This window comes from Panulirus ornatus, chromosome 1 (genome assembly GCF_036320965.1).
Source record: "Panulirus ornatus isolate Po-2019 chromosome 1, ASM3632096v1, whole genome shotgun sequence".
In the NCBI taxonomy this organism is placed as follows: domain Eukaryota; kingdom Metazoa; phylum Arthropoda; class Malacostraca; order Decapoda; family Palinuridae; genus Panulirus; species Panulirus ornatus.
Genome location: NC_092224.1, coordinates 17,976,849 through 17,992,133, shown reverse-complemented (window position 1 = coordinate 17,992,133; position 15,285 = coordinate 17,976,849). Strand labels below are relative to the sequence as shown.

Genomic DNA, 15,285 nt, shown 5'->3' with positions numbered 1-15,285 from the left:
TAAGCCCCTTCAATCTTTCCATCAATGCCTAAAGCTGTTCATAGGCCCTGGTTCAGACCACTGACAGCACATCAACCCCTGTACACCACGTTTCTCCAATTAATTTTACCCCATGCATGCCTTTCATCCTCCTCCATGTTCAAGACTCAGTCACTTAAAATCTTATTCACTACATCCTTCCATCTTCAACTTGGCCTCTCCCTCCTCCTTGTCTCCTTCACCTCTGACACATGCATCCTCTATGTCAACATCTCCTTTCTCAATCTTTCCATCTGTTCAAACCATTTCAGCACTCTCATCCATATTCATATTACCACACCCCTCTCTTACCCGAACATTACTTACTTGATACAACCCTTCTAACACTCTATACTGTCCTCAAACATTCAATGCCAACACATTCACCCTCTTCTGTACATTCTCATCTACAGTGCAAATATTGCATTCATACTACATCTTCATATATACCCATTTTCACCCTCCTCCATAGAAACCTCTCTTTCCACACATTCCTCAAATGCTCCTAAAACCTTTGCCCCTCATCCAACCGAAGAATTAACTCCGTTTCCATGGTTCCATTCACTGCCATATCCACTCTAAGGTATCTAATACATTTCACTTCCTCCAAGTTTTCTCCTTCAAACTTACAATTCAACTAACATGCCTCTTTGCACTGCTATACCTAATCTATTCTCAACTTTCTCAGTCATACACACCTAAACTCAGACAGAAACTGCTGCAGTTTCTCAACTTGAATCTGTCATTACTACAGTGTCATCTACATACAAAAGTCCATTCACCTCCCAGGCACCCCTCTATCCATAAGAGACTGCATATCTGCCCTTGTCTCTAAGACTCTTGCATTTACCTTCCTCAGCAACACATCCATAAACAGATTTAACAGCCATGGTGACATCAAACATCCCTGCCACAGACTCTCAACACTCGCTCTCTTCTCTAACTTCTCATACACTTACTTTTTTTATTAAAACTCGTTGCTTCCAAAAGCTTTCCTTCCACACTGTACATTAGTAACACCTTCCACAAAGCATCTCTATCAACCCTATCATATGCTCTCTCCTCATCCATAATTGCAACAGACATATCCTTAATTCTCTTTAAATATTAGTCACCCACAATCTTTACAGCAAACACCTGATAAACACATACTTAACTTGTAATGAAGGTCCCTGAGATGAGTGTATATGCCCATGCATGGGGATGATGTATTCAGTAGGTAAAACTTATCAAATATTTTGTTGTAATGTTGGTACACTACATTAGAATCTCGGTCTAAACAATTAGATTAGTCTGGGTACTGGAAACATTTACTAAAAAAGTTGCATTTGTAAATGTTCACAAGAAAGGTAAAGAGTTTCTTACTGAAGTCTATCTGGATAATCAACGGAAAGGATTTCACTAATTTTCACAACATTACCCTTGAGCTATTGTGGGTTAAGTAATCCTTCCAACTGTCCTTTGCAACGTATTCACAAACAAGTCTTTCTTTCCTTCGCATGCCTATCATTTAGTATGTAATCCAATAATACCCTATTATCTTTCATACTCATCTACATATCCTTAAACATGTACCTCATTTCAATCCCGGTATTCCTAATAACCAGTCCTTTTACAGCACACAAACTCCACAAGTTGTTCACTATTCCTAATCACCTAACTGAATACCCACCATCCCCCAATTATACCCTCAATTGCCATATTACTTACTCTTGCATTCAAACTAATACTAAAACTAATACATGATCACCAATATCAAAACTGCAAGCATACTCACTCAGCTGTTCCCAAAACACTCGTCTATCAACCTCCTCCTTTTTATGACTAGGTGCATAAGCCCTACCCATCTCTTGCACCCAAATTTCATTATAATCCAAATCAGTCTGGAGCTCACTTCCCAACACTTGCACACGTTCCCTTAACTCATGCTTACCTTCAACAAACCCATGACTGTACCCCCTGTCATTCCCAAAGCACACTTCACCTTTACCTTTGAGCTTTGTTTCACTCATAGCCAGAACATCGAAGGCCCTTTCCTTAAACATATTACCTATCTCTTCTTTTTTCTCATCTACGATGTATTGACAAACATTCAGATACTCCAGCCTGGGACTCTGAGGAGGATAAGCATTCCTCACTTGACTCCTCCTCCTCTTTTTTTTTTTTTTTTTTTTTTTTTAGAAAATGAAATATAAGAAGGGGAGTTCCAGCCCCCTAATCCCACCCCTTTTAGTCACCTTCTACAACAGGAAGGGAATACAGAGATAGAAGTCCTCCTCCTCTACGCCAGGGAATGGTAAAGTTGTATGGCTCAAGGCCACTCCAGCAAATTCACAACAGAGCAGGAAACACCCGCATCTCATACATGTGTAGGTGTCTGGTTCCAAATGTATGGGGTACATGTGTTGGACTCTGCTGTTTAGTGTGCATGTGTGGGGCAAAGCATGACTGGAAGTTTTTTCATTTTTACATTAACCCCTTATCTCCTTTAGATGTAAATTCATACAAGATAAATGCATTTTCTAAACATAAATACACGCATCAAGTTTTGCACTTCTATGCGAAGACTACCCATCAGGCTTGGATGATTATCAAGGTGGCAGTTCACTCTAGTATCTTCCCATGGTCACTCATCATCCAACATCCTTAAAGAGAAAACATAACCATGAACTTAGGAAAGTGAGCTGGTTTGGTAGATTTGAAGGTCAAGACAGATGATCCTAAATTACTTAAACAACGATGAACCGACTTTGGATCATAAGGAGTGTGATGCTAAGGACACTCTTTTCCAGCACTGAAAGTCAACAAATTAAGGCATCAGATGGTGTTCCTAATATAAGTAGAGGCAGTGTTGCCAGCACTTACCAACAAGCTTATTCATTTTTTCATTGATCTGATATCTAAATTTTTAGCGACTGTGAAAAACTTTATTTACCTTTCAACATTTTCTCGAAGGCAATGTCACGCTTACATTTTTAGTGTCCGTGAAAAACCTTATCTATCTCCCCACAATTTTTCAAAGGAAATGTCACACTTATCATCTCTCCTTTTGCCTTGATTATCATCTGCAGACATCTGGACATGGGATGGGCAAGGTTCCTGAAGTATTCAAAGTCCATGCTTTGGGTCCATAGGCTCTTGATCTCCTGAATAAGATGAGGTACTTATGAGGTGTTGCAGGAAGCAGCTGTATGATCATGTGTTCTGAGCACCCAGTGAACCTAAAAATTTCATGTGCACCCATATTTTCTGGCTTCCAGGTAATAATACAGGCTTTCTCCCCTTTAGAAAGGTGGAGGATATACATTGCCCAGAAGCAAAATTCGCAAAATAAAACGGCACTCTGGAAGAGTGAAGAAAGAACATCCTTCCCTAGAGATAGCCTGAGGCAGACTGATTAAAGTTGCTGGTTCTCATGTCATTAGGAACACTAGTCTCAAAGACTGGATGTATGATGATTTCATCCTGAGAGCACAATATGCTTGTACCCACAATAAACCTAAGCCATATTTTGTCTTTGAAATACAAGGGGCAAACAGTTTTTCTATGGACACTATTTACCTGACTGCTTGTGCAAGGTGATTATATGGACACTGACTCTTCCAGCATTTAAAAGAGATCAAAGAAAAAAAAATTGTTCCTAGCATGAGTGATGCTAGTGTTGCTAGTGATCATCCTAGAACTATGCTTTTTCATTTTTTCAGTTTTGATATTATTTGCATTATCATTTACTTCTCTGAATCTTGAAACAGAGATCTTACTTTGATTACTCTTCAAGCACACACACACACACACACACACACCTTTGAGGCACAAATAACAGCACCTTCCCCTCCAGCAGCCCCTCCTATATGTAAATACTTGTGCCTCAACAAAGCCGACTGGAATAATTCACAAAAATTCTTTTATCACTTTCCTTGAGTAAATTACTAATCTCTTATTTTGTGATGCCTCTGTCTCTGCCAAATGCACAGAAGAGGTTATTGCTATGGGAATGTCAGCATTTATTGCCTCGTCCTCTTAGACCACCACCTCTTCCAATCCACTGATCAACCATTCCTGTTCTGAGGCCATTCAGACAAAGGATCGGGCACATCAGGCTTGGAAAAGCTCTCCTTCCTCCAACTCCTATTCAGCATTTATCACTGCCCATAATTATTGCAAGTACGTTATCCATGAAGCAAAGCTTCCCCTTATTCAAAGAAAGTGCAACAACATCTTATTATCCATCGAGAAGTATCGCTAACAACTGTCGCCCTACCTCTCCTTCACTTTTTTATTCTAAAGGTACTGTAGCTGTCTCTCTCATACACAAAGCAACTCTCTTTGGTTCCCATGTCTCCTCTAACCCTACCTTAGATGACTAACATACCTTCCCCCATTGATGCTCCTCTTACTAATCCAATGCCCTTTCCCATAATCTCTTTCTGAACTGTCCAAAAAGTGCTTCTCTCTCTGGACATTAGCAAGCCTTATGGTCATAATGGCATCTATAACCATGTACTAAAAGTGTGCTGATGAATTTGAACCTGTGCTTGCTCATGTTCTCCATTTATCTTAAAAACCAGAACTTTCCCTTCTTTGAAACATGCATGGTACATCCCATTCCTGAAAAGGAAGATCATTCTAACCCCTCTAACTACCGTCCTGTTGCTTTGACATGTACCATTTCCAGTCCTTGAATCCTTCAACTCATAATACCCTTAGACAGCTGAATCTCGCAGTCTTCTCTCTGATCACCAGTATGGCTTCTGTTTGACAAGATCTACAGGTGATTTTCTTTCCTATTATGCTAGTGTTTGGTCATCCCTGAAAGATTTTGGTGCATCCTGTGTAGCTGCCCTTGATATATCCATAGCCTTTGACAGGATGTGGCACTAGGGTCTCATCTCTTAAGCTTTCCTCTTTTGATTTCCCTCCTCCTAATCTAACTTCCTTACTGGCTGATCCACCTCAGAGGTTGTTGATGGATTAGCTTCTGTCTCTTTCCATCAACAGTGGTGTTCCTCAAGGTCCTGTCCTATCTCCTACATTTTTTCTCATTTTCATCAATGCTTTCCTTTCTTTCACAAATAACTAAATGCACTCATGCATCCTTCAATTCTGCTGCTTCTTTTCAATCGATCTGCAACTTGTCTCGACACAATTTCCTCAATAAACTCAGACTTGGATGGGATACTTTAGTGGGGTAGATGAAATCTGCTCAAATTCAATGCTTCCAAGACCCAGTTTCTACCCATCTCTCCATTGAAAATTCCTCAAACTTTCCTCTCTCCAACAATTCTGTAATTCCATCTCCTGACTCAATAAACATACTTGGTATTACTGTAACATCCACTATGTCCTGGAAATCCCAAGGTACAGAAATAGCCAAATCTGCCATGAAGAAACAGTCTTGTTTAAATTAAGAGATTTCTTTTCTTCTGAACAGCTAATTCGCTTATATAAAGGACGAACCCAGCCTTGTATTAAGTACTGCTCCTGCATCTCAGGTGGTCTTAGATCTGCATCCTTACTTGACAGAATCAAGTCAAAAGCAGACTGAATTATAAACTGTCCCTGGATAACTTCAAAACTTCATCAACCTACCATACACCATAAAATGGGTTCACTTACCTCTTCTTTTGGTTTTACTTTGGATTTTACTCCCAAGAGCTGGCTGCTTGTGTGCCCCCACCACTAGCTAAACTATGCAATCCTCAGTAAGCTGCCAAATCATTTGATTACCCATGGCTGTTGGCAACTTAAGGGGTGGGGTGCCCATTCTGAAAACTGTTTCTTTCCCTCCACCTCAAACCTCTGGAACTCTCTAACCTCTCATCTTCCCCAATAACTATGACCTGGTCCATTTCAAAATACAGGTTTTTCATTTTCTCAAAAATTTGTTAATACTTTCCCTTGTCTCTTTTTTTTTTTTCATTAACCTCTTAATGATGGCCTAGCCTTGAAGTGGGCTTTTGTTTTTGAGTGAAGCCTTAAGAAAAAAAAAAAAGACATTTCTTTGAGCTTGATTCCCTGCTTCCAGTATTACTATACATGTTTTACACTCTGGCTGAGAATGAAAACAGACATTATTATTTTACCAAACATTCATCGATATTCACCTTGCCAGTAATCTAAAATTAAAGCTTGTTAATTTTTTCTATATCACTGTATTATCATCTACCTCTGAAAAGGAAAACTATTCTTATTCCTACAATTCATCATCTCATTAATAAGTAATCAATTACATATAACGTTTACTTCACAATTTCACCAAGAAAATAAATTTTGTTCACTTTATATTGTCTTCATCTATCAACCTCACATAAGTAACTATGTAAGTACTAGACTATGAGAGAGAATAAAAGGTATTCTAAGGAAAACAATTACTTATTATTTACACCACAGTAATCTATAACTGAAGCATGTTCATTTTTTTCACTGATGTAATTCTTATATCATTCATCTCAAAGTTACTTTTTTATTGCTATACAGTACTTGATCACAGTTTCCCACATCAGCGAGGTAGCACCAGGAAAGACGAAGAAAGAATGGCCCATCCACTCATATACATATATATATACATAAACACCCATACATGCACATATACATATAAACATATACACATACACAGACATATACATATATACACATGTACTTATTCATACTTGCTTGCTTTCAACCATTCCTGGTGCTACCCCGTCCCACAGGAAACAGCATTGCTATCCCCTACTTCAGCAAGGTAGAGCCAAGACAAAAAAAGACAAAAACTTATCTCAAAGTATTACAATAAAAAAATTCATATTCCTTTATTCCATTCTCTCACCATTATGTAATGATTTGCGTATCATTCAGTACCTTAAAGGATTATTCTAGCAATTTTTTTTCATAAACTATATGTTCTTTTTATCTATCATAGAGGAACAGGCATATGTAAACAAGTAATGACATGAAAACATCAGATATTTCTAAACCAATTTCTCTTTACAGTTACAAGCAAATTAATTAATTCTGATGAAGTACAACGTAGTCAATAACTCAAGAGTACAAGCTCAGAATACAAGCATATCATAAAATAAATGTGTTGGCAGTCTCAACATGAGTATATAGCATATGTCAGCAGCCTATCTTTAGTGTTCCCTGCTGATGAAGCACTCCAAAATTTTAGACACATAGGGGATATTAGTGTTTGAAATTTTTTTTCCTCATTTTCCTAATAAGATCATCTTTGAACTCTTAAGAGAAAACAGGTCTTTTCAAATCTAAAAATACCTGAATCTTTAAGTTTTTTGGGTAGGGAAAGAGAGCCAATCCCAAGGGTTTAAGGGTGAAAAGGTTCAAAACATTTTCAATGCTGACAAAATATGTCAGTCCTCCCAGCAGCAAAAACATACACGTAAGATTAGATGGAGTATGTTTAAAGCCTAAAGAGGTACTTAAAGCCAAGTTATGTAAATCTTAAATTCACTGGGAGCTTGCCAGACTCAGCAAACAAACTTTCACTTCAGAGGATCCGAAAATTCCCCTGCATATTTGATCAGTACGATGAGCAACGTTAACCATTTTCAGGTTGTTGCCAGTGGCTGATAAATGTACCTTGCAACCGAAGTACATATTCAATCTACATAATGAACTACATAACCTTAGTATGGTTTTCCTACCTGCTCCCTGGAAATAGAATGACACTATCTTCAAGATGTTTAGCAACTTTGTCCCTTTATTTGTATGGTTTTTAATAGGAGGGGCCCATTTCAATCTTCTATTAATAATCATGCCAAGAAATTTCGCATTCTCTTCATATGGAATGCCGATGCCTTTCCCTAATACACATGGAACTTTAAGTTGATCTTATAAAATGTATAGCTATATTTCTTTTTTTTTTCCAGAAAAATTCAAACCAGTTATCTCCCCAATCACTTATCTTATCAACAACAGCTTGTAACAGTCTCACAGCAACTTCAGATAATGATGAATAATAGACTGCCAAACCATCAACAAAGAGGAATAATTTAACATCCCCTGGAATAGTTTATAATGCTATTATAATGGCAGCAGGTAAATACTTGACACACTTTCCTGTAGGAATTTTCTTAAATAATATCTGATTTTCTCTCCTTCAAAGACTATTCAATAAACCTTAACAGTCTGCCTCAAATGCCCTTATCAACTCATATTCAAATCGAAGGGTCAGTGGTAAAATAAAACTTTCTAAAACCATCTTGGAATGGAGTGACTATTCTTTGAATGCACAAAACCAATCTATTATTAATTATTTTTCCCATTACCTTGTAAAAACTACATCAGTGCAATAGGTCTATTGTAAAGCTTGCAACAATGGTAAGACCTTTATCTAGCTTAAAAATAGCATGAATAAGGGACATCTTCCAACCACATGGAAGTACACTAAGCTAGGCATTCATACTGCATCAAACAAATCTTATCAAAAATTTTACAGAGATTTCAGGATGATGTTTGAATATATAATTAGTGTATTTCATCCTACCCTGGATGAACAGATAGTGTCTGACAGACCTGAGGGATAGGAAAAAGGCCTCACTGTGTCTAATATCTTAAAACAACCTAGTGTATCTGTTGACACTAGACATTGATGAGAAAACTTTCAGCGAAAACTCTACTAGCTGTAAAAGAAGGGTCATCTACTTTAACGCAATGGTTACTGAGGCAAGGCAAGAGTTGAAGAATACTTTCCAACCAACCTCCTATTTCTCTTCCAAATTTTTCCAGGTTTGGTAATGGAGGGAATATCTTCCACATACTTTATCCAAGATGCCCTCTCAGCTGTTTTGAAAATCTCTCTCTCTCTCTCTCTCTCTCTTTACATATACTCTTTGATACATTATTTATTAACCAAAGGTATATCATTCCTTAATCTTTGGTAATTAGATCTCATAATTTCATAATGTTTACCAATGGTAATGGCTTTCTGTTCTTGGCTCTATGAATGCTATTCTTGCCTGAATTCTGAATGTTTACAGAATAATCAAATCTTTAACACCAGAAAATTCACACACTCTTTGAGAGGTTAAATCTGTAGTTCTATATTCATTGTAATTAGCTATTTCAATTTTCCTGTGGTAACAATACTTTTAATTTTGACATTATGGTAAAATGAATGTTTTTGACCATCTCAAAATCCTGTAGACTGGTCACACGGCTCAAATCAGCTGATTTGCAAAAAAGGTCAAGAAAAAAAAAAAAAAAAAATTAGAATTATCAGATGAAGCTCATCATCCTATATTACTGTCACCAAAGGATTATGTATCATTATGAAATGTCAGTCTGTGTTCTTATGGTATAGTCCATTCTTAACCAAGTTATACAAGAATTTTGAATTCCTAAGGGGAGATAAGGTATTCTGAAAGGGCTGAGATGCATGCATTGTGAAAAAGTCAGTGAAAGTTATCATTACTGCCCAGGATCTTCATTTCTCCCTAAAGAGAGTCATTTCTAACCCCCTTTCCAAACTAAGGTTGTAGGCTACAGTGGAGTTAATAAAATAAGTAAAAATTAAGTTCAATCCTCTAATGAATATCATATATATCTGTTTGTTCACTTGTGCAACTACAAACACTGACTAGGGAACTATCTCCAGAAACAATTCCATTTCTATTTGGGAAGTTTATTGCTGGAAGTTCTTTACCTCATATAACAGGACTAATTTTACAGCTGTTTCCTGATTTTTCAGTGAATCAGCTAAAGGGATCATGGGTTTCAACCTTTTAATACAAATCATGAAACAGATTGCAAACTTATGCTTTTTAAGTTTCCTGGCAAGGAAGCTTCTCCAAACAATCAATCAGTGTAGTCAAGAGTCCCTAACTGAGGCTTTGTACTAATGTAAGATTTCTGCTTGTGAACTGGAGACAGTATCAATGGAAGTTGAAACAGTAGCAAATTGACCCTTATCTAATGACACAGCCTTAACCCTTCCTTATCATCACAAGGTTGTAACATTACAACTGTCCCTTCCCTTGTGGAGATAGGTCTTCTGAGTGAGATTTTGATGACATTTAAAAATATCTTTAATACTAAGTATGTTTGTGCATTACTGTACAAGAAAGGCTCAACTGTACTCATAAAGCTATTATTTCCCTAAGAATCCAAGAGGGATATGGATTAGTTGAAACAGATGTATTAAAAAATCATTGGCCATTAGGACATAAAGAAATAATGTCACCTAGTACTGATGGAATTGTTGGGTAGGCTGAATTTTTCTTGAATGTAAGGTCATAACCAAGACACTCGAAAAGTTACATACTATGATTGCAATACATCCATGACAGTGATAAGCTCATTGCTCTTACACAAAATAACCAAGAATTGTGGCTGGGGATGTCTTGATACACAATGGGCCGAGAAGTGGCCATTTTTTTCTGCAACAAATATCATCTGGATACAGCACAATCATTGCGTGACGCATTGATAAACTGGACAGCCCATAAATGTTATATATGTTGCAGTGATCTGGACCAACACTCCCCCCAACATCTAAATGTTCCGATGTAACATTCACAACTGTGCAACTTTAGTATTGCAGTCCACAGTAACAAGTAGTACAACTCTTGACAAGGGAATTAGCAACTTTGCAATGCTGTATTAATATAAACTCAAATTAAATTCATCTTTTTGTAACAGATATTTACCTTTATTTGAGAACGTTACAAAGCTATTGACAGGTCCAGCAGGTTAAGCCCATTATGAAAACTGCCAAGTTCGTTTGCATTTCTACGCAACAAATTATCCACAAGGCCACCATGGCATGTCTATACTTGATCCGATTATAAAGGAAATTGGTCTAAATACATTTACGAAATGTATAGGTGCTAGCTTGATGCCTAATCAGGGTATGCAATGCCTATTCTGTGAACATATACTGACAACTTTTCAGCAAATCACTGTATCCAGTCCATCTTGGCTAAGGGTAATCTCAGAGAGCAGTGGTGAAGGCTGACTGCAAGCACATATGGAACTATGGGCAAATTAACGTTTGACCGACTGATGCCGACTAGTCGGTAAAATAAAGTTTGATCCACCAGTGCCAACTACTTGCCAAAATAAGAGATGATCCACTGATGCTAACGAATTAGCAAAATAGTTTGCCTCAGATGTAAAATTATTATTGCCTTAACTAGCACCGTAAAACCAAATCACTAATGATAATGAGAAACGAAACATTTTCCTTTCACGACAAATACTTACTCTATATAAATGTTTGCAAGTCCCCACGTCTTATTTGACAGTTCCACCAACAGAAACACCATCTCATATGTCACTTGCTGCAATGGTAACTGTAGCCACAGAGCAACGTACCAACATGCATACGGGCGCACCCAGCAGGTGTGAAACCACTCACTCAGTGGGTAATGACAACCAGAACACCTGCTGACCCACACACCTGCTGCATTCAACCCTTCAGACAAAGTTTTCAAGCTGGCGCACACCAGCTGCCCATGCCAATGGTGTCCCTATCAACACGCCCACGGCCAGCGAACAGTAATGCTTGACGCACAACATCAGTTGCGTATACCAACAAACGATTCCCTTCACTCCGCTGGGAATTTAGTACATTTTGATTCCACAATGAATGAGGAAAGATTGACAAAGATTATATAAATGTCAGAGGTGGAAGGAAAGAGAAGTGGGAGACCAAACTGGTGGAAGGATGAAGTGAAAAAGATTTTGAGTGATCCGGGCTTGATCATGCAGGATGGTGAAAGGCGTGCAAGGAATATAGTGAACTGGAACGATGTGGTATACCGGGGTCAAGGTGCCGTCAATGGACTGAACCAGGGTATGTGAAGCTTCTAGGGTAAACCATAGAAAGTTTTGTGGGGCCTGGATGTGAAAAGGGAGCTATGGTTTCGGTGCATTATACATGACAGCTAGAGACTAGAGACTTGAGTGTGAGCATATGTGGCCTTTCTTGTCTTTTCATAGCGCTACCTCGCACGCATGCGGGGGGAGGGGGTTGTCATTTCATGTGTGGCGGGGTGGCGACGCAAATGAATAAAGGCAGAAAGTTTGAATTATGTACATGTGTGAGTGTGTGTGTATATATATATATATATATATATATATATATATATATATATATATATATATATATATATATATATATATATGCATACGTCCACACACGCAAATATACATACCTACACAGCTTTCCATGGTTTACCCCAGACGCTTCACATGCCCTGATTCAATCCACGTCAACCCCGGTATACCACATCGATCCAATTCACTCTATTCCTTGCCCGCCTTTCACCCTCCTGCATGTTCAGGCCCCGATCACACAAAATCTTTTTCACTCCATCTTTCCACCTCCAATTTGGTCTCCCACTTCTCCTCGTTCCCTCCACCTCCGACACATATATCCTCTTGGTCAATCTTTCCTCACTCATTCTCTCCGTGTGCTCAAACCATTTCAAAACATCCTCTTCTGCTCTCTCAACCACGCTCTTTTTATTTCCACACATCTCTCTTACCCTTACGTTACTTACTCGATCAAACCACCTCACACCACACATTGTCCTCAAACATCTCATTTCCAGCACATCCATCCTCCTGCGCACAACTCTATCCATAGCCCACGCCTCGCAACCATACAACATTGTTGGAACCACTATTCCTTCAAACATACCCATTTTTGCTTTCCGAGATAATGTTCTCGACTTCCACACATTCTTCAAGGCTCCCAGGATTTTCGCCCCCTCCCCCACCCTATGATCCACTATATAGTATATATATATATATATATATATATATATATATATATATATATATATATATATATATATATATATATATTATCCCTGGGGATAGGGGAGAAAGAATACTTCCCACGTATTCCCTGCGTGTCGTAGAGGGCGACTAAAAGGGAAGGGACCGGGGGGCTGGAAATCCTCCCCTCGTTTTTTTTTTTATTTTTTTTTCCCAAGGAAGGAACAGAGAAGGGGGCCAGGTGAGGATGTTCCCTTGGGGGCCCAGTCCTCTGTTCTTGGCGCTACCTCGCTGACGCGGGAAATGGCGAATAGTATAAAAGAAAGAAAGAAAATATATATATTTATTTATCTATTTATCAATTTTACTTTGTCGCTGTCTTTCGCGTTAGCGAAGAAGCGCAAGGAAACAGACGAAAGAATGGCCCAACCCACATACATACACATGTATATACATACACGTCCACACACGCAAATATACATACCTATACATCTCAACGTATACATATATATACACACAGACATATACATAAATACAAATGTACATAATTCATACTGTCTGCCTTTATTCATTTCCATCGCCACCCCGCCACACATGAAATAATAACACCCTCCCCCCGCATGTGCGCGAGGTAGTGCTAGGAAAAGACAACAAAGGCCACATTCGTTCACACTCAGTCTCTACCTGTCATGCATAATGCACCGAAACCACAGCTCCCTTTCCACATCCAGGCCCCACAGAACTTTCCATGGTTTACCCCAGACGCTTCAAATGCCCTGGTTCAATCCACTGACAGCACGTCGACCCCAGTATACCACATCGTTCCAATTCACTCTATTCCTTGCACGCCTTTCACCCTCCTGCATGTTCAGGCCCCGATCACTCAAAATCTTTTTCACTTCATCTTTCCACCTCCATTTTGGTCTCCCGCTTCTCCTCGTTCCCTTGACCTCTGACACATATATCCTCTTTGTCAATCTTTCCTCACTCATTCTCTCCATGTGACCAAACCATTTCAAAACACCCTCTTCTGCTTTCTCAACCACACTCTTTTTATTACCACACATCTCTCTTACCCTATTATTACTTATTCGATCAAACCACCTCACACCACATATTGTCCTCAAACATTTCATTTCCAGCACATCTACCCTCCTCCGCACAACTCTATCTATAACCCACGCCTCGCAACCATACATTAAGCATACCCATTTTTGGGTATGAGATAATGTTCTCGATTTCCACACATTCTTCAACGCTCCCAGAACTTTCGCCCCTTCCCCTACCCTATGCTAAACTTATACAGAAAACCCACCAATGTATGCTCATATATCCATTATTACTCATCTCAACATGACAGTTAAATTTTCATCATTTCAATCTATGTTCCTGAGGGCATTACGTATTTGCAGTTCAGAGTTTATTGATGATGAGTTTGAGATATATTCTATTGGATCTAAGTTAAAATACCCTAGATCTTTCATTGATAAATCCCTTAAGTTAGCAAAGAAATCATTTTATAGAGTTGAGCCCAAACCTCCCATTGACACCAAGAATCTTTTAGTTCTCCCTTTTAATAATATTTCACTTTGCTTCCCATGTTGCTTAAATCCTTTAATGTAAATGTTGCCTTTAGCAACAATAATACTATAAAGAATATCTTAATCAGGAATTCACCAGAAAATTCTCTTGGTTGCATCTATAAAGTTCCTTGTGGAAACTGTGATAAATTTTATGTTGGTTAGACTGGTAAGGATCTTTCTATTAGACTTAAGCAACATAAATATAGTATAAGAACAGGACAAGAATCAAATGCCTTGTTTAATCATGTTAAAAACTATGATCATTGTATTGACTGGAGTAACGCCATCTCAGTTGTTAACTCTATTACCAAGAGAAATATCATTGAATCTTCTATTATTAAATACACAAAGAATTATAATCTTAATATTAGTGATGGTCTGTACAAATTAGATAACTTTATTGTTGATAAGATTTGTAAAATGATAAGTTTATGAACGCTCGTTGTATGTTTTGGACAATCACATGTTTACCAAATGGCGTCCTAGCTTCGTCTCTTCGATGTATATCAACTGACTGTTATATTTCTCTCTTGTGTCTCCCCTGATGATGTGATTATTACACGAAAGTGCACTTGGGAACTTTTCGTGTTTCATTTTCCCCGTGGACTCATAGGAATATATATATATATATATATATATATATATATATATATATATATATATTTTTTTTTTTTTTTTTTTTTTGCTTTGTCGCTGTCTCCCGCGTTTGCGAGGTAGCGCAAGGAAACAGACGAAAGAAATGGCCCAACCCACCCCCATACACATGTATATACATACACGTCCACACACGCAAATATACATACCTACACAGCTTTCCATGGTTTACCCCAGACGCTTCATATGCCCTGAATTCAATCCACTGACAGCACGTCAACCCCGGTATACCACATCGATCCAATTCACTCTATTCTTTGCCCTCCTTTCACCCTCCTGCATGTTCAGGCCCCGATCACACAAAATC

At 38.3% G+C, this 15,285-nt stretch overlaps 1 protein-coding gene across 7 annotated transcripts in view; it reads right to left on the bottom strand.

Moving 5' to 3' along the window:
• The window catches only part of Zip48C (Zinc/iron regulated transporter-related protein 48C), a 143,863-nt gene that overhangs the window by 111,120 nt on the left and 17,458 nt on the right, over positions 1 to 15,285 (bottom strand). The window contains exon 1 of one of the 7 annotated variants that reach the window (XM_071681721.1): positions 11,417 to 11,523. The exons of 3 other annotated variants lie outside the window; for them this stretch is intronic. The gene's annotated coding sequence lies outside the window, so the exon portion shown is untranslated. Of the gene's footprint in view, positions 1 to 11,220; positions 11,524 to 15,285 lie in introns of those variants that run through there. 3 more of the 7 variants (XM_071681975.1, XM_071681551.1, XM_071681478.1) reach the window with 3 other exon arrangements.